At 42.0% G+C, this 22313-nt stretch overlaps 1 protein-coding gene across 3 annotated transcripts in view; it reads left to right on the top strand.

Annotated features, from left to right (window-relative positions):
* LOC128645777 (inactive phospholipase C-like protein 2) overlaps nt 1–22313 on the top strand; it is a 410224-nt gene that overhangs the window by 327271 nt on the left and 60640 nt on the right. The window lies entirely within an intron of this gene.

The following is a 22313-nucleotide window of genomic DNA, read 5'->3' as shown; positions in this document are numbered from 1 at the left end:
GATGAAGAAGATGCCGGTCCCGCGATGGATGAAGATAGAGCCGCCTGGATGAAGAACTCTCGCCGCCTGGATGAAGAACTCTCGCCACCTGGATGTCCGACTTCAGGAACTGTAAGTGGATCTTCAGGGGTTAGTGTTAGGATTTTTTAAACTTTTTTGAATGTTTTTTTTAGTTTAGGGTTTGGGCTTTTCTTAAAGGAGCTGAATGCCCTTTTCAGGGCAAGCAAAAGAGCTGAATGCCCCTTTCAGGGCAATGTCCATACAAATGTCCTTTTCAGGGCAATGTGTAGCTTAGGTTTTTGTTAGTTAGGTTTATTATTTTGGGGGATTTGGTTGGGTGGTGGGTTTTACTGTTGGGGGGTCTTTGTGTTTTTTTTACAGGTAAAAGAGCTGTTTCACATAGGACAATGCTTTACAAAAGGCCCTTTTAAGGGCTATTGGTAGTTTATTGTAGGCTAGAGTTTTGTTTTATTTTGGGTGGGCTTTTTTATTTTTATAGGGCTTATAGGATTTTTTTAACATGTATTTTAGTTTTCTTTAATTGGTAGTTAGTTTAATTTTAGTTTAATAGTTATATTAGTTTAATTGTTAGTTTAAACTTAGTTTTTTTTAGTTTGACAGGTAAGTTTTAATTTAATTTAAGATAGGGAAATTGTAATTTTAATATAAAGTTAGGGGGCGTTAGGTTTAGGGGTTACTAGTTTAAATTAGTTTATTGTGATGTGGGGGCTTTCAGTTTAGGGGTTAATAGTTTAATTTAGTATATTTCGTTGTGGGGGACTTATGGTTTAGGGGTTAATAGTTTAATTTATTATATTTTGTTGTGGGGGGCTTTCGGTTTAGGGGTTAATAGGTTTATTATAGTGTCGGTGGTGTCGGGGAGCAGCGGTATATGGTTAATAACTTTATTATAGTGGGGGCAATGTGGGCTGATGGCAGATTAGGGTTTAATAATATTTAAATAGTCTTTGCGATGCGGGAGTGTGGCGGTTTAGGGGTTAACAACTTTATTATAGTGGTAACAATGTCGAGGAGCGGCTGAATAGAGGTTAATAAATGTTATTAGTGGTGGCGATGTCAGGAGCGGCAGATTAGGGGTTAATAAGTTTAATATAGTGTTTGCGATGCGGGAGGGCCTCGGTTTAGAGGTTAATAGGTAGTTTATGGGTGTTAGTGTACTTTGTAACAGTTTAGTTATGAGTTTTATGTAACAATTTTGTAACTACTGGTCTCAGATGGCGGTACGGATCTTGTTGTTATAGGGTGTAACGCAAGCTTTTTAGCCTCACCGCAAAACTCGTAATGGCTGCGCTATGGAAGTCCCAGGAAAATTTGTAATGTTTTCAAGTGCGGGACTGACGTTGCGTTACAGGCTAAAAGGCTTGCAGTACAGCTATACCGACAATATTTGTAATCACTGCGTTGCTGTTTTAACGCTGAAATTACCATTTTTTTCAGCGCTAAAACACGACCGCAAAACTTGTAATCTAGGTGAAAGCCAGTTAGGAACAAATATATAACCGGGTTAGCCTTGAGAAGTTAGCACGGTGCAGTTTATAGGGACAGTCTACTTGAAAATTGTTATCATTAAAAAAGATAGATAATCTCTTTATTACTCATTCCCCAGTTTTGCAAAACCAACGCTGTTATATTAATAAACTTTTTACCTCTATGATTACATAGTATCTAAACCTCTGCAGATTACCCCCTATCTCAGTGCTTTTTTCAATCTTGCATTTCAGTCAATCAGTGGTGGTTCTTGTATAACCATTATCATTCTTCGTGGGAGTGAGCACTATGTTGTCTGTATGGCACACGTGAACTAGCAATGTCTAGCCGATGTGCAAGATTTAAAAAACATTGAGATAAGATGCGACCTGCTGGGGCTTAGAAACAGGCAATCTTAGTGGTTACAACGTATATTAATATAACAGTTTTGAATATGCAAACCTGGAGAATGGGTAGTAAAGATGGTATCTATCTTTTTAAACAATAAAAAACCAATCAGCTAAATTTACATAAAAAGGGGTAAAGTAAATAATGCAAATATATTTTAAAGTTGTTTCCTTCTTAATATGAGGAGAGTCCACAGCTTCATTCCTTACTTGTGGGAAATACTGAACCTGGCCACCAGGAGGAAGCAGACACCCCAGCCAAAGGCTTTAATACTTCAACCACTTCCCTCATCCCCCAGTCATTATTTGCCTTTCGTCACAGGAGGTTGGCAGAGAAGTGTCAGAAGATACAGAGTAGTTCCTTATGGAGGGTAGTACCCTTTGGAATGGGACTGGAGTTTTAAGTAGTCTTGTCAGCCTCTCAGTGAGAGCATTGACGAATGTTAGAGTCTGGAGATGCAGGGAGAGTCTTTCTGCGAACCCATCCAGACTCGTATTAATAGCTCCTAAGCAATCAGTGTTGACGTGTTTCACTGCCTGCTTCTATCACTCAAGTCCATGTCAGGAGCAATGCTACAAGACTGTCAAACTTGAGAGGCTGTGTTTCTGTTCCACGGCATAGATTCCGGTAAGATCGTTTCATTTTTTATACACATTTGATAACGCAAGAAGACAGGGTCACAGTGAGACTCCTTTTATCTGAATGGAATCAAGGGTTAATATCTCCGGAAGGGGATTATTAAACAGGGGGGATTAATCACATATTTTAAATATTGTGTTTATGCTGTGACATGTGTGAGATGAGGCTCAGGCAGATGTTGGAACGTACAGGTTTTACTTTCATTTTGGAGAGCTGCGCAGCCTGTTAGGCTTGGCGCACTTTTAGTGGTGCAGGGGCGGTCCTGCATGGCGCACCACGTGACCGGGTGTGGTCACATTGATTCTCTTCTTCTTTACCGTGCGGTTGTCTGGAGACAAAGCGGTTTCTCTCTTGGGCCTGGGTTATAGGAGGTGGTGAGTGCCATTCATTTTTGTCTATAGTCCTATTTATAAGCGAAAGCTATGGAGGGCTCTGATACGTTAGAGGGTATTCCCTCTTTACCTAAATCTAATGCCTGTCTATATTGTGAGGAAGCCACGGTATACTCGCTTGCTCAATTATGTTCCACATGCCTTGATAAAGTAATTATAGCAAAGAAAGATACTGAGCCTTTTACCTCTGAGGAGTCTCCGTCCCGTGAGGTGCGCACCCTACAGTCATCTTCTAATACACATGCAGCTTCCCGTAGCACTCATATTCCTCCATCTGGAGGGGCCCTTTTACCGCCAGACTTTACTGAACAGTTACAGAATCTGCTGCCTCTAAGCCTCCAGGTGCGGAGGAACCAGACTTTAGATTTAAGATTGAACATTTACGCTTTCTGCTAAAGGAAGTTTTGGCTACTTTAGAGGTTCCGGAGCCTAAATTGCCTGAGGAACCTTGTATTCCTACATTGGATAAGGTCTACGAGGACAGGGTTGTACCACAGACGTTCCCGGTTCCTGTAAAGATGGCGAACATTATAAAGAATGAATGGGAAAGAATTGGTTTTTATTTTTCCCCTTCTTCTGCCTTTAAAAAATTATTCCCGGCTCCAGACTCACAATTGGAGTTGTGGGGCTCCATCCCCGAGGTGGATGGCGCTATCTCCATGCTTGCTAAGTGCACTACTATCCTACTTGAGGATAGTTCGTCGTTTAAGGAGCCCATGGATCAGAAGCTGGAAACTCTATTAAGAAAGATGTTTTCAGCATACGGGATATTTGTTTCAACCAGCAGCGGCTGTTGCTGCGGATGCGGAAGTGGCTACCTACAGGTGCGACTCCTTATCTGAGTTGATCGAGGTGGAGGGTCCCCTCGCAACGATCCAGGAAAGAATTAGGGCCGTAAGGGTAGCTAATTCTTTTATTTGTGATGCAAATATGCAGATTATTCGCCTGAACGCCAAGGCTTCAGGTTTTTCTGTCCTAGCCCATAGGGCACTCTGGCAGAAGTCTTGGTCTGCGGACATGACTTTGAAGTCTAGACTTCTTTCCCTCCTATTTAAGGGAAAGATTATTTTTGGTCCAGGCCTGGACTCAATCATATCCACGGTTACTGAAGGCAAAGGTGCCTTTTTACCGCAGGATAAGAAGAATAAACCTAAGGGACAAGGTCCTAATTTTCGTTCCTTTCGTTTGGACAAATCCCAACGTCAGCAGCCCTCTGCAAAGCCGGAGCAGTCCAAGGGAACTTGGAAACCTCCTCCATCCTGGAATAAATCCAAGCAGAATAAGAAGCCCACCCAGTCAAAGTCGGCATGAAGGGGCGGCCCCTGATCCGGCTTTGGATCTGTTTGGGGGCAGACTGTCACTCTTTTCAGAAGCTTGGTTTGGGGACATACAAGACTAGTGGGTGCTGGAGGTCATCTCTCAGGGATACAGGATAGGTTTCAAGTCTCATTATCCCAGGGGCAGATTCCTCTTATCAAGTCTTCAAGGCCAGAAAAGAGAGAGGCTTTTCTATGGTGTGTGAGGGATCTCTCCGCCCTTGGGGTCATTGTACCGGTACCTCCAGCAGAGAGAAGTCTGGAATACTACTCAAACCTGTTTGTGGTCCCAAAGAAGGAGGGTACTTTTCGTCCAATTCTGGACCTAAAGTGTTTAAACAAATTCCTGTCTGTCCCCTCGTTCAAGATGGAGACAATAAGGTCCATTCTTCCTTTAGTCCAGGAAGGACAATTCATGACCACCATAGACCTGAAGGATGCCTACTTTCACGTCCCTATTCACAAGGAACACTTCAAGTTCCTAAGATTTGCTTTCCTGGACCAGCACCTCCAGTTTATTGCACTTCTGTTTGGTCTAGCTTCTGCACCAAGAGTTTTTACGAAGGTTCTAGGGACTCTACTTGCAGTGGCCAGAACCAGAGGGATAGCAGTGGCGCCATACCTAGATGATATTCTGGTCCAGGCACCATCCTGTCATCTGGCAGAAGATCATTCGAAAGCCCTTCGATCTCATGGAGGGAAGATAAACTTATAAAAGACTTCTCATTTTCCCAGTACCATGGTGGAATTCCTGGGTACAATAATAGACTCCATATCCATGAGGATATTTCTTACAGACCAGAGACGTTGCAAACTAACTTCCAATTGTCTTGCCCTCCAGACCTCTTTAAGCCCCTCTGTGTATCAGTGTATGGAGGTAATTGGTCTCATGGTGTCCTGCATGGACATCATTCCTTTTGCCAGATTCCATCTCAGGCCTCTTCAGCTATCCATGCTGAAACAGTGGAACAGTGATCATTCAAATCTGTCTCAACAGATTTCTCTGGACAACCGGTCGAGAGAATTGCTCTCCTGGTGGCTCTGTCCAGATCACCTGTCCCAAGGGACATCCTTCTTGAGACCATTCTGGGAGATTGTGACTACGGACGCGAGCCTCACAGGATGTTGTGCTTTTCGGGTTGCCAGGAAGGCACAGGGCCTGTGGACTTAAGAGGAATCCCTCCTCCCGATAAACATCTTGGAACTTTGAGCAATTTTCAATGCTCTGAAGGCTTGGCTTCTGGGTTCGGCCCAGTTTATTAGATTCCAATCAGACAACATAACCTTGGTGGCTTACATCAACCATCAGGGGGGAACGAGGAGCTCCCTAGCAATGAGGGAAGTATCTTGGATTCTGGAATGGGCGGAGGCCCACAACTGCTCGCTGTCAGTGATCAACATTCTGGTTGTGGACAACTGGGAAGCTGATTTCCTCAGCAAACAATCCTTTCATCCGGGGGAATGGTCTCTCCATCCTGAGGTGTTTGTGGAGATATGCAACAGATGGGGGACGCCAGAGATAGATCTCATGGCATCCCAGCTCAATTCCAAGCTACCCAGATATGCGTCGCGGTTCAGGGATCCTCAGGCGGAGCTAATATATGCATTAGCAGTGCCTTGGAAGTTCAGTCTGATCTACATTTTTCCACCGTTGCCACTTCTCCCTCGTGTAGTGGCCCACATGAAGCAGGAGCAAGCATCAGTGATTCTAATAGCTCCTTCGTGCCCGCGGAGGATGTGGTTTGCTGACCTGGTGGGGATGTCCTTATCTCCTCCATGGAGGTTACCTTGTCGCAGGGATCTGCTGGAGCAAGGTCCTTTTGTTCATCAAAATCAGATTCTCTGAGGCTAACTGCATGGAGATTGAATGCTTAGTCCTAGTCAAGAGAGGTTTCTCTGAAAGAGTTATTGATACTCCCATTCAAGCTTGTAAACCGGTTTCTCGTCGCATCTATCATAAGGTGTAGAGGACCTACTTATTCTGGTGTGAAGAGCGGGGATTCCCCTGGCATAATGTCAGGGTTTCCAGGATTCTTTCCTTTCTCCAGGATGGTCTGGAGAAGGGCCTTTCTGCTAGCTCCCTTAAGGGACATATTTCGGCCCTTTCTGTTTTACTGCACAAGAGTCTCGTTGAGCTTCCAGATGTCCAGTCTTTTGTTCAGGCTCTGACAAGAATCAGGCCTGTGTTTAAATTTAAATCTTGTTCTTAAAGTTTTGCAGAAGGCTCCGTTTGTGCCTATGCATGGAGTTGACATTAAATTACTGTCTTGGAAGGTTCTTTTTCTACTGGCTATTGCCTCGGCACGCAGAGTATCTGAGATGGCTGCCTTGCAATGTGAGCCCCCTTACCTAGTATTCCATGCTGATAAGGCTGTTCTTCGTACTGGGTTAGGTTTTCTTCCTAAGGTTGTTTCAGACCGCACATCAATCAGGAGATTGTGGTTCCTTCCCTGTGTCCTAATCCTTCTTCTTCGAAGGAGCGGTTACTTCATTATTTGGATGTGGTTCGGGCATTGAAGTTCTATCTTCAGGCTACAAAGGAGTTTAGACAAACTTCTTCCTTGTTTGTTGTCTATTCTGGGAAGCGTAGGGGGCACAAAGCCTCGTCCACTTCCTTATCCTTTTGGTTGAGGAGCATTATTCACTTGGCTTATGAGACAGTGGGACATAAGCCTCCTCAGAGGATTAAGGCTCATTCAACTAGAGCTGTGGCTTCCTCTTGGGCCTTCAAGAATGAGGCCTCTATGGATCAGATTTGTAGGGCGGCTACCTGGTCTTCCTTACATACCTTTTCAATGTTTTACAAGTTTGACATTTTTGCTTCGGCTGAAACAACTTTTGGGAGAAAGGTTTTGCTGGCTGTGGTGCCCTCAGAATAGGATCCGGCTTTCTTTTTACCCTCCTGTTTCATTCAGTGTCCTCTAGAGCTTGGGTATATGTATCCCACAAATAAGTAATGAAGCAGTGGACTCTCCTCATATTAAGAAGTAAAACATACAATGCCTTGCAAAAGTATTCACCCCCCCTTGGCATTTTTCGTGTTTTGTTGCCTCACAACCTGGAATTAACATGGATTGTTTGAGGATTTGCATCATTTTATTTACAGAACATGCCCACAACTTTGAAGATGTGTTTTTTTTTATTGTGAAGCAAACCACAAATAGGACAAAATAACAGAAAAAGTCAATGTGCATAACTATTCTCCCCCCTAAAGTCAATACTTTGTAGAGCCACCTTTTGCGGCAATCACACCTCCAAGTCGCTTTGGATAAGTCTCTATGAGCTTGCCAAATCTTACCACTGTGATTTTTGCCCTTTCCTCCTTGCAAAACTGCTCCAGCTCCTTCAAGTTGGATGGTTTGCGCTTGTGAACAGCAATCTTTAAGTCTGACCACAGATTTTCTATTGGATTGAGGTCTGGGCTTTGACTAGGCCATTCCAACACATTTACATGTTTCCCCTTAAACCACTCAAGTGTTGCTTTAGCAGTGTGTTTGGGGTCATTGTCCTGCTGGAAGGTGAACCTCCGTCCTAGCCTCAAATCACGCACAGAGTTGGTACAGGTTTTGCTCAATATCCCTGTATTTAGCACCATCCGTCTTTCCCTCAACTCTGACCAGTTTCCCAGTCCCGGCTACTGAAAAACATCCCCACAGCATGATGCTGCCACCACCATGTTTCACTGTGGGGATGGTGTTGGGTTTGCGCCAGACATAGCATTTTCTTTGATGGCCGAAAAGTTTAATTTTAGTCTCATCAGATCAGAGCACCTTCCTCCATACATTTTGGGAGTCTCCCACATGCCTTTTCGCAAACTCAAAACGTGCCATTTTGTTTTTTGCTGAAAGTAATGGCTTTCTTCTGGCCACTCTGCCATAAAGCCCAACTCTATGGAGCGTACCGCTTATTGTCGTCCTATGTACAGATACTCCAGTCTCTGCTGTGGAACTCTGCAGCTCCTCCAGGGTTACCCTAGGTCTCTGTGCTGCCTCTCTGATTAATGCCCTCCTTGCCCGGTCCGTGAGTTTTGGTGGGCGGCCGTCTCTTGGCAGGTTTGCTGTTGTGCCATGTTCTTTCCATTTGGTTATGATAGATTTGATGGTGCTCCTGGGGATCATCAAAGATTTGGATATTTTTTTTATAACCTAACCCTGACTTGTACTTCTCAACAACATTATCCCTTACTTGTTTGGAGAGTTCCTATTGGTCTTCATGGCAGTGTTTGGTTAGTGGTGCCTCTTGCTTAGGTGTTGCAGCCTCTGGGGCCTTTCAAAAAAGGTGTGTATATGTAATGACAGATCATGTGACACTTAGATTGCACACAGGTGGACATCATTTCACTAGCTATGTGACTTCTGAAGGTAATTGGTTGCACCAGAGCTTTTTATAGGCTTCATAACAAAGGGGGTGAATACATACGCACATGCCAATTTACTGTTTTCTATTTCTAAAAAATAGTTTTATGTATATATTTTTCTCATTTCACTTAGACTATTGTGTTCTGATCCATCACATAAAATTCAGATTAATAAAACATTGAACTTAAGGCTGTAATGTATCAAAATAGGTAAAAAGTCAAGGGGGGTGAATACTTTTGCAAGGCATTCTAAATTATGCTAACCAAATAATTCCTTCTGCATGAGGAGAGTCCACGGCTCCCGCCCAGTTTCTCCATTGGGCGGCCCTACATTTTTGTTTTGTTCTTCTGGCACCATTTATACCCTGATATTTCTCCTACTGTTCCTTGTTCCCTTGGCAGAATGAGTGGGGGATGAGGGAAGTGGGGGAGGTCAGGTTCAATATTTCCCACAAGTAGGGAATGAAGCCGTGGACTCTCCTCATACAGAAGGAAAGAAAATTATCTGGTAAGCATAATTTATGGTTTTACATTTTAAAATAAATATATATATATATATATATATATATATATATATAAAATGTATCATGTCTGTAGCTTACAATTTCTTACAATAAGTGAGACATTAGCACATTCTGTTAGATTTGCTTGTAGCTTTATAAGTATGGGATGCACCAAAGTAATATTAAATACAGTAAATGCCTCTATTTAATTTTTTTAAGTAAAGCAGTATCAAGTAATGTGTTGTTATTTACACAAAGAAATTAGTGTGCCTTCCATTATCCATAACTCATTATGGGCTAGGTTGCGAGTGGCACGCTAAATGTAGCGCACTAGCGATAAGGGGTATTTTGTGGCTCTTTACAAGGGTCAGAAATAGCGTTCATAGTACGAGTTAAAAGTAAACACATTCACTTGAGCGCAATCTAATTTAATGTGCGTTGGGTTAGCACGACTTCAAAGCTCTGGTTAACTGTTACGCAAGACAAAAAAGTGGCACAATACGCATAAAAACAAAATTTATGCTTACCTGATAAATTTCTTTCTTTTGCGATGTACTGAGTCCATGGATTCATCCTAACTTGTGGGATATTGTCCTTCCTGACAGGAAGTAGCAAAGAGAGCACCACAGCAGAGCTGTCTATATAGCTCCCAACTTAACTCAACCCCCCAGTCATTCGACCGAAGGCCAAGGAAGAAAATGAGAAACTATAAGGTGCAGAGGTGACTGAAGTTTACATAAAACAATACTATCTGTCTTGAATAGACATGGCGGGCCAGGGACTCGGTACATCGCAAAAGAAAGTAATTTATCAGGTAAGCATAAATTTTGTTTTCTTTTGCATGATGTACCGAGTCCACGGATTCATCCTAACTTGTGGGATACCAATACCAAAGCTTTAGGACACGGATGAAGGGAGGGACAAGACAGGAACCTAAACGGAAGGCACCACTGCTTGCAAAACCTTTCTCCCAAAAATAGCCTCCAAAGAAGCAAAAGTATCAAATTTATAAAATTTTGAAAAGGCATGAAGCGACGACCAAGTCGCAGCCTTACAAATCTGTTCAACAGAAGCATCATTTTTAAAAGCCCATGTGGAAGCTACCGCTCTAGTAGAATGAGCTGTAATCCTTTCAGGAGGCTGCTGTCCAGCAGTCTCATAAGCCAAACGGATGATGCTTTTCAGCCAAAAGGAAAGAGAAGTCGCCGTAGCCTTTTGACCCCTACGCTTTCCAGAATAGACAACAAACAAAGAAGATGTTTGACAAAAATCTTTGGTTGCCTGCAAATAAAATTTCAAAGCACGAACCACATCCAAGTTGTGCAACAGACGTTCCTTCTTACAAGAAGGATTAGGACACAGAGAAGGAACAACAATTTTTTGATTGATATTCCTGTTAGTGACAACCTTAGGTAGGAACCCAGGCTTGGTACGCAAGACCACCTTATCAGCATGGAACACAAGATAAGGAGAGTCACATTGTAATGCAGATAGTTCAGAAACTCTTTGAGCTGAAGAGATAGCAACTAGGAACAAAACTTTCCAAGATAAAAGCTTAAAGGGACATTAAACACTTTGAGATGGCAATATAAAATGATAAATTGTATATAATAAAACAACTCTGCCATATACTTTCATTATTTATTTTGTCCTCTTTGCCTGTAATTCCATTCTGAAATTGTGAGCTTTTCAGTTCCTGTTAGAAATGGAAGTGTAGAACACTGTTAAATCCAGCACAACCATTGGCTGCACACTCTAGTGACCTATTTATAACTGACCCTAATTGGCCACAGCAGAGAAGGTAACACAAGTTACAACATGGCAGCTCCCAGTGTTTTATAGACACTAAAACTTTACACTTATTTTGTCACTTTTTAAACAACTAATGAAACTTTAAAAAATACATCTACATGTTAGTCATGGACTAATCTTTTCTTTGAATGCATCATTCTATCTAGCATGTATTTAGTGTTTAATGTCCCTTTAATATCTATGGAATGCATGGGTTCAAACGGAACCCCCTGAAGAACTCTAAGAACTGAATTTAGACTCCATGGCGGAGCAATAGGTTTAAACACAGGCTTAATTCTAACTAAAGCCTGACAAAAAGCCCGAATGTCTGGAACATCTGCCAGACGCTTGTGCAACAAAATAGACAGAGCAGATATCTGTCCCTTTAGGGAACTAGCTGATAATCCTTTCTCCAATCCCTCTTGGAGAAAAGACAAAATCCTAGGAATCCTGATTTTACTGCAGGAGAAGCCTTTGGATTCGCACCAAATAAGATATTTACGCCATATCTTATGATAAATTTTCCTGGTAACAGGCTTTCAAGCCTGAATCAAGGTATTTATGACTGACTCAGAGAAACCCCGCTTTGATAGAATCAAGCGTTCAATCTCCAAGCAGTTAGTTGCAGAGAAATTAGATTTGGATGCTTGAATGGACCTTGAATCAGAAGGTCCTGTCTCAATGGCAGAGACCATGGTGGAAGGGATGACATGTCCACCAGGTCTGCATACCAAGTCCTGCATGGCCACGCAGGCGCTATCAAAATCACTGATGCTCTCTCCTGTTTGATTCTGGCAATCAGACGTGGAAGGAGAGGGAAAGGTGGAAACACATAAGACAGGTTGAACGACCAGGGTACTGCTAGAGCATCTATCAGTACAGCCTGAGGATCCCTTGACCTGGAGCCGTAACGAGGAAGTTTGGCGTTCTGACGAGGCGCCATCAGATCCAACTCTGGTGTGCCCCATAGCCGAACCAGCTGAGCAAACACCTCCGGATGGAGTTCCCACTCCCCCGGATGAAAAGTCTGACAACTTAGAAAATCTGCCTCCCAGTTCTCTACACCTGGGATATAGATCGCTGACAGATGGCAAGAGTGAGCCTCTGCCCATTGGATTATCCTTGAGACCTCTATCATCGCTAAGGAACTCTTTGTTCCACCCTGATGATTGATATAAGCCACAGTCGTGATGTTGTCCGACTGAAACCTGATGAATCTGGCCGAAGCCAGCTGAGGCCATGCCTGGAGAGCATTGAATATCGCTCTTAATTCCAGAATATTTATCGGTAGGAGAGCCTCCTCCCGAGTCCACAAACCCTGAGCTTTCAGGGAATTCCAGACTGCACCCCAGCCCAGAAGACTGGCGTCTGTCGTCACTATAACCCATTCTGGCCTGCGGAAAAACATTCCCTGGGACAGATGATCCTGTGACAACCACCAAAGAAGAGAGTCTCTTGATCCAGATTTATCTGAGGAGATAAATCCACATAATCCCCATTCCACTGATTGAGCATGCATAGTTGCAGTGGTCTGAGCTGCAAGCGAGCAAACGGAACTATGTCCATTGCCGCTACCATTAGTCCGATTACCTCCATACACTGAGCTACTGACGGCCGAGGAATGGAATAAAGAGCTCGGCAGGTGGACAAAATTTATGATTTCCTGACCTCCGTCAGAAATATTTTCATGTCCACAGAGTCTATCAGAGTCCCTAGAAATGAAACTCTTGTGAGGGGGAAAGAGAACTCTTTTTTACGTTCACTTTCCACCCGTGAGACCTTAGAAAGGCCAACACTAAGTCCGTATGAGACTTGGCTAGTTGGAAGGACGACGCTTGAATTAGAATGTCGTCTAGATAAGGCGCCACAGCTATGCCCCGTGGCCTTAGAACCACCAGAAGGGACCCTAGCACCTTTGTGAAGATTTGCGGCGCCGTGGCCAACCCGAAAGGAAGAGCCACAAACTGATAATGCTTGTCCAGAAAGGCAAACCTGAGGAACTGGTGATGATCTCTGTGGATAGCAATGTGCAGATACGAATCCTTTAAGTCCACGGTGGTCATATATTGACCCTCCTGGATCAATGGTAAGATAGTCCGAATGGTCTCCATCTTGTAAAGGTGGAACTCTTAGGAATTGGTTTAGGATCTTGAGATCTAGAATTGGTCTGAAGGTTCCCTCCTTTTTGGGAACTATAAACTGATTGGAGTAGAACCCCTGCCCCTGTTCTGCTTTTGGAACTGGGCAGATCACTCCCATGGTAAAAAGGTCTTCTACACAGCGTAAGAACGCCTCTCTTTTTGTTGTGTTTACAGACAATTGAGAAAGATGGAACCTCCCCCTTGGAGGGGAATCCTTGAAATCTAGAAGGTATCCTGGGCTACCCCTTCATGCTGACAGTGGCAGCAGCAGGCTTTTTGGCCTGTTTACCCTTGTTCCAAGCCTGATTAGGTCTCCAGGTTGGCTTGGATTGAGCAAAGTTCCCGTCTTGGTTTGCAGCAGGGGAAGAGGTAGAGGGACCACTCTTGAAGTTTCGAAAGGAACGAAAATTATTTTGTTTGGTCCTTGTCTTATTTGACTTATCCTGAGGGAGGGTATGACCCTTCCCTCCAGTAATGTCTGAAATGATCTCTTTCAATGCAGGCCCGAATAGGATCTTACCTTTGAAAGGGATGGACAAAAGCTTAGATTTAGATGACACATCAGCTGACCAGGACTTAAGCCATAGGTTGAAGAAGAAAACCTTGATGAACAAAAATTTTCTTTAGGAGACCCTCTAATTTTTTATCCATAGGATCAATGAAAGCACAACTGTCTTCAATAGGTATAGTTGTACGCTTAGCCAGGGTAGAAATAGCTCCCTCCACCTTAGGGACCGTCTGCCATGAGTCCTTTATGGTGTCAGAAATGGGAGACATTTTCTTAAAAACAGGGGAAGAGAACGGAATACCTGGTTTATCCCACTCCTTAGTAACAATGTCCGAAATCCTCTTAGGGAAACACATCAGTGTAAACAGGAACCTCTAAATATTTGTCCATTTTACACAATTTCTCTGGTACTACAATAGGGTCACAATCATCCAGAGTAGCTAAAACCTCCCTGAGCAATAAGCGGAGGTGCTCTAGCTTAAATTTAAATGCCGTCATATCTGAATCTGTCTGAGAGAACATCTTTCCTGAATCAGAAATCTCTCCCTCAGACAGCAAATCCCTCATCCCTTCTTCAGAACATTGTGAGGGAATATCGGATACGGCTACTAAAGCGTCAGAAGGCTCAGCATTTGTTCTTAACCCAGAGCTACTGCGCTTCCCTTGCAACCCAGGCAGCTTAGATAAAACCTCTGTGAGGGTAGTATTCATAACTGAAGCCATATCTTACAAGGTGAAAGAATTAGACGCACTAGAAGTACTCTGCGTCGCTTGTGCGGGCGTTACTGGTTGTGACACTTGGGGAGAACTAGATGGCAAAACCTGATTTCCTTCTGTCTGAGAATCATCTAATGTCAAACTTTTATAAGTCGAAATATGCTGTTTGCAATTTATAGACATATCAGTACAAGTGGGATACATTCTAAGAGGGGGTTCCACAATGGCTTCTAAACAAATTGAACAATGAGTTTCCTCAGTGTCAGATATGTTTAACAGACTAGTAATAAAGCAAGCAAGCTTGGAAAACACTTTATTTAATGAAAAAACACAATTTGCAAAAACGGTACTGTGCCTTTAAGAGAAAAAAAGGCATACACAAACTGCAAAACAGGTTAAAATTGCTTCAATTTTTCTGAAAATGTTAACAGTGTACCCACTAAGCTTTAGAAGGATTGCACCACAAGTTATTAATAAGCAATAAACCCCCAAATGAAAAAAACGGATTGAAATATGTCTAAAACCGGTTAAAACCCCTTTTAGCACCTTGCCACAGCTCTGCTGTGGCCCTACCTGCCCTTAGGAAGCGATAATATGGGGTTTAAAGCTTCAATTAGTCCCTCAGAAGACTCTCAGGACCTAAGGAGAAGTTGCTTGCTGCTTGTAAATGTAGGCCCCGCCTGCTGGGGCCTACACAAAACTAACAACCCCTGCCTGAAAGCCATGTGGGTTATAAACAACCCCAAAGAACCCTCAAGCAAATGTCCCATAAAACAGAAAACGTTACTCCCAGACACAAAAACGTTTGTCCCAAATTCACATTTTGTGGGCACTCACAACAAACTGAGTGCCCACAAAAAATTAACCCTTTATGCAAGCTAGTAAAAACCTCTGATAACACTAGGATTACTGCTTACCTTTCCCCTAATGGGGACACTGTCAGCCTTTCTGAGTTAACACAGTCTCTGCAGAAAATATGACTGAACATACCTCATTGCTGTATAGCAAGAAACCGTTCCTCACACTCAAGTTTTCCTGTACTCCTCAGCTTCTGTGGGAACAGCAGTGGACCTTAGTTACAAATGCTAAGATCATCATCCTCCAGGCAGAAATCTTCATCTATGTCCTGCCTGAGAGTAAATAGTACAACATCGGTACCATTTAAAAATAACAAACACTTGATTGAAGATAAAATAAAACAGTTTAACACCTCTTCTCTTTACTCTTCCTGCTTAGAGCCAGCAAAGGAGAATGATTGGGGGGTGGAGTTAAGGGGGAGCTATATAGACAGCTCTGCTGTGGTGCTCTCTTTGCTACTTCCTGTCAGGAAGGACAATATCCCACAAGTTAGGATGAATCCGTGGACTCGGTACATCATGCAAAAGAAAAATACATTGAAATGTACTGTTTCATTAAAAAGTTATAAGGGCTCAAACATATGAGGTATCAGGTGTTAGAAAAAAAGCCAGGCAAATGGCTTTAACATAGAGGTACATACACATGTCAAAATATGTATATGTGTATATATTTATATGTGTGTACATATGTATTTGTGTTTTACTTTATATGTACTGTACATATTTTACATCCCAATATTCTTCACTTACAGGACAATGTACTTTTTTATTGTAAATACATATTTCTATATATATCTATATATAAATACACCTGTATATCTATTCCTATAAATATATATGAATGTGTGTGTGTATATATATATATATATATATATATATATATACTGTATGTATATATATATATATATATATATATATATATATATATATATATATATATATATATATATATATATATATGTACATTATTTTCTATGTGAAGAACATAGGAATGTAAAATATGCATAATGTGCAACGGGATCCGCAACTTAGAAATGATGCGATCGGGTTAGTGCACATGAAGAATTGCTGTCTTCAATGGGCGCTATTGCAATATTGAATATAAATTATTAATAAATATTAGTTAAAATTATTATACATACTGTTAAAATATAGATCTACTCTTTGAATTATTTAGAATAGTTTACAGTATGTATAATATAATAATATACAGATATATATATATATATATATTTATATATATTTATATATATACAGTATATATCAATGATACTGTTCATGTAAAACACTTATCTATACCTATATATCTAAATATGTATTTACAATAAAAAAGTACATTATTCTGTATGTGAAGAACATTGCAATTGTGACATTTTCATAACTCCTGGCAGGTTATCGCGAGAATATAGGTGTTTTTTTTCCAGTTTGTGTTCTCCATTGACTTTTATGGGGAGAAGAAGTTAGCGTGGTCACAATAATTTGTTAGTGCGCGTCAAGTTTTGCTCGCATGCAAACTTTTTACTTATAACTTGTAATATGTGCGCTATCCCACAGATGCAAAAAGCCTCCATCTAATGAAGATTACTCTCGGACAGGAACGCTAACCTGCACACCACTTGTAATCTAGCCCTTTATGAGTTCTGGCTCTTTATATTTCCTGGTTTATCATCAGTTCAGCTTTCCAAAACAACATTTAGGATTCTGTACTTATGTTTCTTAAATAATTATTTGTAATTGAAGATTAGTAGATAAAATCTATTTTTTGTCACTTTGCATCATCTTGTAATGAGTGGGAAAATATTATGTCACCTTTAAAGTATTAAATACATTTAAAATTAAAAACCTGTGACCTCATATCTTTGAGCCCTTATAAATTTTTTATGTAATATTTTTTTTTTAATAGTTTTTATTAGACAGTGTTATTATGAGTGTAACTGTACGTTTAAATCTATTTTTGATGTGGTTTGTGCAACGTTTTAGAGCTCTGAAGTTGCGTTAACCGGACACGCATTAAAATTAAATTTCTTTACTTGTAATACTTAACTACTTTACTTGTAATACGTGCACGATGGAACCCCTTACTGCTAGTACACTACAGTTAGCGCACCACTTATTATCTAGCCCTTAGTGTTGTTAAAAATAATTTGAAAAAACAATCATAAATGAACAGCATTAAAAAAAACATATATTATTTTTCTTTTCTCTTTCTTACACTCACCTAGTTGGTGTATTTATGGGGGTACTTGCTAATTTATATTTTATCTCAAACACATAAAACTATGAACCTTGATAACAACACAGCAAACTGAATCTACTGGTTGTTGCTGCCAGGTGGAAAGCACTTGACATTTATAAGGATATGAAAACCCATTTTGGACAGTAGGACACCCATCACTGAAACACAGGGTCTTATGAAATATTCATATGGTGATAGGGATGATAAGGGTTTATTTAAAGTAACCATACCCCAGTCTAAGGCCAATGTTGTGTATTTGTTAATAGTCCCCAGCAGTGTATGACAGTTTTAACCATAATACTCATGAAACTTCAGATCACACCCCTAAGCCTGCAGTATCTGTCAGCTGCCATAATCTACATCAGACATCATGCCAGACCCCAGATCCCTACAACCTTTCTATCAACATCCAACACCCACATCTTCTGAGCCTGTAACAACACTGCTAGCCCTCATAATCCGATCTTGTATCCGACCTCTGAGCTCACAACCACTTCACTAGTCTTCATAACTTAAATCAGTGCTTATATAGGACTTCTGAGTCTGCTCCCATAACTCACACCAGATCTTATATCAGACCCCTGATCCTGCAACCACTCCTCTAGCTCCCATAACCCACATCCGATTTTATATCAGACCCTGATCCTGCAACCACTCCTCTAGCCCCCATAACCCACATCAGACCTTATAACAGACCCCTGATCCTGCAACCACTCCTCTAGCCCCCATAACCCACATCAGAACTTATATCAGACCCCTGATCCTGCAACCACTCCTCTAGCCCCCATAATCCACATCAGATCTTCTATCAGACCCCTGATCCTGCAACCACTCCTCTAGCCTCCATAACCCACATCAGATCTTATATCAGACCCCTGATCCTGCAACCACTCCTCTAGCCTCCATAACCCACATCAGATCTTATATCAGACCCCTGATCGGGCAACCACTCCTCTAGCCCGCATAATCCACATCAGATCCTATAACAGACCCCTGATCCTGCAACCACTCCTCTAGCCTCCATAACCCACATCAGATCTTATATCAGACCCCTGATCCTGAAACACTCCTCTAGCCTCCATAACCCACATCAGAACTTATATCAGACCCCTGATCGTGCAACCACTCCTCTAGCCTCCATAACCCACATCAGAACTTATATCAGACCCCTGATCGTGCAACCACTCCTCTAGCCTCCATAACCCACATCAGAACTTATATCAGACCCCTGATCCTGCAACCACTCCTCTAGCCTCCATAATCCACATCAGATCTTATATCAGACCCCTGATCGTGCAACCACTCCTCTAGCCCCCATAATCCACATCAGATCTTATATCAGACCCCTGATCGTGCAACCACTCCTCTAGCCTCCATAACCCACATTAGAACTTATATCAGACCCCTGATCCTGCGTCTAGCCTCCATAACCCACATCAGATCTTATATCAGACCCCTGATCGTGCAACCACTCCTCTAGCCCCCATAATCCACATCAGATCCTATAACAGACCCCCTGATCCTGCAACCACTCCTCTAGCCTCCATAACCCACATCAGATCTTATATCAGACCCCTGATCCTGCAACCACTCCTCTAGTCTCCATAACCCACATCAGATCTTATATCAGACCCCTGATCCTGCAACCACTCCTCTAGCCTCCATAACCCAGATCAGATCTTATATCAGACCCCTGATCCTGCAACCACTCCTCTAGCCTCCATAACCCACATCAGATCTAATATCAGACCCCTGATCGTGCAACCATTCCTCTAACCCCCATAATCCACATCAGATCTTATAACAGACCCCTGATCCTGCAACCACTCCTCGAGCCTCCATAACCCACATCAGACCTTATATCAGACCCCTGATCCTGCAACCACTCCTCTAGCCTCCATAACCCACATCAGATCTTATATCAGACCCCTGATCCTGAAACACTCCTCTAGCCTCCATAACCCACATCAGAACTTATATCAGACCCCTGATCGTGCAACCACTCCTCTAGCCTCCATAACCCACATCAGAACTTATATCAGACCCCTGATCGTGCAACCACTCCTCTAGCCTCCATAACCCACATCAGAACTTATATCAGACCCCTGATCCTGCAACCACTCCTCTAGCCTCCATAATCCACATCAGATCTTATATCAGACCCCTGATCGTGCAACCACTCCTCTAGCCCCCATAATCCACATCAGATCTTATATCAGACCCCTGATCGTGCAACCACTCCTCTAGCCTCCATAACCCACATTAGAACTTATATCAGACCCCTGATCCTGCGTCTAGCCTCCATAACCCACATCAGATCTTATATCAGACCCCTGATCGTGCAACCACTCCTCTAGCCCCCATAATCCACATCAGATCCTATAACAGACCCCCTGATCCTGCAACCACTCCTCTAGCCTCCATAACCCACATCAGATCTTATATCAGACCCCTGATCCTGCAACCACTCCTCTAGTCTCCATAACCCACATCAGATCTTATATCAGACCCCTGATCCTGCAACCACTCCTCTAGCCTCCATAACCCAGATCAGATCTTATATCAGACCCCTGATCCTGCAACCACTCCTCTAGCCTCCATAACCCACATCAGATCTAATATCAGACCCCTGATCGTGCAACCATTCCTCTAACCCCCATAATCCACATCAGATCTTATAACAGACCCCTGATCCTGCAACCACTCCTCGAGCCTCCATAACCCACATCAGACCTTATATCAGACCTCTGATCCTGCAACCACTCCTCTAGCCTCCATAACCCACATCAGATCTTATATCAGACCCCTGATCCTGCAACCACTCCTCTAGCCCCCATAACCCACATCAGATCTTATACCTGACCCCTGATCCTGCAACCCCTGATCCTGCAACCACTCCTCTAGCCCCCATAACCCACATCAGATCTTATACCAGACCTCTGATCCTGCAACCCCTGATCCTGCAACCACTCCTCTAGCCCCCATAACCCACATCAGATCTTATACCTGACCCCTGATCCTGCAACCACTCCTCTAGCCCCCATAATCCACATCAGATCTTATATCAGACCCCTGATCCTGCAACCCCTGATCCTGGTCCTGACATAGAGTCAGTTGTGGCAGAAATTAGCACTATGTTGGATGACTGTGACACTTTCACACTCCGTTATTATTAGTTATAGTACCCCACAGTGAATTGTGGGGACGGCTGGTGCTGCCATCTGTCAGATAAAAAAATAATAATACTGTAGTACTGTAGCTGTGTTTTATGTTAGGGCTGTGCCAGTATTGTTCCTAATGGCAAGGGGTTAAATACAAAATAAAAACCTCTCCCACTGCTGTCCGTGCCAGTTAATCACACACACCGCTGTCTATTTTTAGCCCGGTTCCACACACTGTAATTCCCACAGACCCATTACACGAGTGAGTCTGACTCAGTGACAGTTCCTATTTCCTTTATGACAAAGCCTGAACAAGCCGGTTCTTAACACAACTGAGAATTAACATGAAATGCAACTCTACAGCCTGCTGGGTAATTTTTACTTATTAAGGGCTAGATTACAAGTAGAGCGCTAATTTATCACGCCCATAAATGGGCAAATTTACTTGTTTGCGGACGCACGATAACCAGCAATTAGCGCTTATAAAATTAACCAGAGATCTGATCTCTGGTTAATATTATAAATGTGCCCCAAATGTCCCCAAAACACAGTGTAATGTATTTTATTAAAAAATAAAAAATGTAGTTTTTTTTTTTAAATAAAATAACTGCACTAGGCAGTTTTTGGGGGCTAAAGTCAGTGGCTGTGGGGTGTTAGAAAAACAACGACACTGAAAAGTGCCTTTACATTGCGGTCTATGGGAACTGTGTGTGTTCCCTGTAAATATAGATGTATATGCTTATATACAAATATATATGTATGTGTTAATATGTGTGCGTATTTATATTTATATACATATATATTTATATATATATTGACTAACCCCTTTCGTGCGCTAGTTCTCATTTCGTCTCTCACGCCATGAGAACGAGGCTCCTATTGGTGCCTATGGAAGCGTGCTTTCGCATTCACTGTCAACTTGTTCGCTGTCAACTTGTAATTCCAACACACATTAGCGTACACTGGTATTACTCAGTGGAGCGCAAATATCACTTTCACAAAAGCGATAATTAGAGCTCCACTTGTAATCTGTAAAATGTTTTACATAGAAAACTAAAATGTGGCATTAACTAATGCTACCTGGTTGTTTTCATGCAAAGAAAGCATACAGTTATCCTAAGCTTGTTTTCTGTGTTTAATGTCTTTACAACATAAGGTGCAAGGATATTTCTTAAAAGGACAGTATACACAAATTTTCACAGAACTGCATGTAATAGACACTACTATAATGAAGAATATGCACAGATACTGATATAAAAATCAAGTGTGAAACCTTTTAAAAACGTCCTAGAAGCTCCCAGTTTAGCGCTGTTGATGAGGTTAGGCTGGAACACCCAGTGAAAGGGACTGCAAATCAGGAAGAGCAGACACTCCTCCCTTCCTTGCATATGAAAAGACCCATTAGACAAACGGGAGCAAGCTTGAATCTGTAGACATCAGTATACATCTAAAACTTGGGGCTTGGTTAGGAGTCCGAAAATCAGCACAATGTTCTTTAAAAATAAGCAAAACTATACATTTTTACAAAAACTCTCACAGATGGGCTATATGAATGGATCATCTACAAAACATTTGTGCAAAGAAAAATCTAGTGTACAATGTCCCTTTAATGAATTAGTATTTCCTCTGTTTAACGTTGTTGACCATCCTCTGCTTTGTGCAGCAAATGTTTCTAAAATAGCCTGACTGTTTGTTTTATTCATTTATATGTCTGTATGCTTGAATACTGGTTCCTACTTTGTAGATTGCAAACAGACATGAAACCCAGAATTTTTATTTCACAATTTATATAGAGCAGA

Source organism: Bombina bombina, chromosome 1 (genome assembly GCF_027579735.1).
Source record: "Bombina bombina isolate aBomBom1 chromosome 1, aBomBom1.pri, whole genome shotgun sequence".
NCBI lineage: Eukaryota > Metazoa > Chordata > Amphibia > Anura > Bombinatoridae > Bombina > Bombina bombina.
This window is presented reverse-complemented; position numbering and strand designations above follow the sequence as displayed.